Source organism: Tachypleus tridentatus, chromosome 2, assembly GCF_004210375.1.
Source record: "Tachypleus tridentatus isolate NWPU-2018 chromosome 2, ASM421037v1, whole genome shotgun sequence".
NCBI classification, from domain to species: Eukaryota; Metazoa; Arthropoda; class Merostomata; order Xiphosura; family Limulidae; genus Tachypleus; species Tachypleus tridentatus.
This window is the reverse complement of record NC_134826.1, coordinates 156,208,030-156,208,569: the sequence shown is the minus strand read 5'-3', so window position 1 is coordinate 156,208,569 and position 540 is coordinate 156,208,030.

The following is a 540-nucleotide window of genomic DNA, read 5'->3' as shown; positions in this document are numbered from 1 at the left end:
AGACAAACTGATTGAACATGTTGGTTGGGATATGTTGTCGAGACGTGTTAGTGATCACCAACGCCCTCCCTAGAAATGTACAGGAACTCCGACAAACCCTGGTGACGAGTGGGCTACCATACCAAAAGATAACATTGATAGACTGATTCAAAGTGTGCCAAATCGGTGTCAGAAGTGTGTCACAGTCCGTGGAGGTCACATTTGATATTGAATGTTTAAAACATTTCTTGAGTAAACGCATACAAACTATTTAAAGTATTTTTATATGAGATATCAGTTTTGGTGATATTGGTCATTAAAAAAATTATTTCTCCATATTTAACCGTTGGATCACTACATTAAAAAATGACCCAGATGGAACTGAAATGAAGTAAATTACCTAAAAAAATTAAAATTATTATCACATTTGGAACACTGAGATAAATTATATACAAAACGTACTTGTTCAATTAATATTTTGAGCAGTTTATATTATGAACTATATACGGTGTGTCTACGGATTTACAACGCTAAAATCAGGTGTTCGATTCTCTACGATGG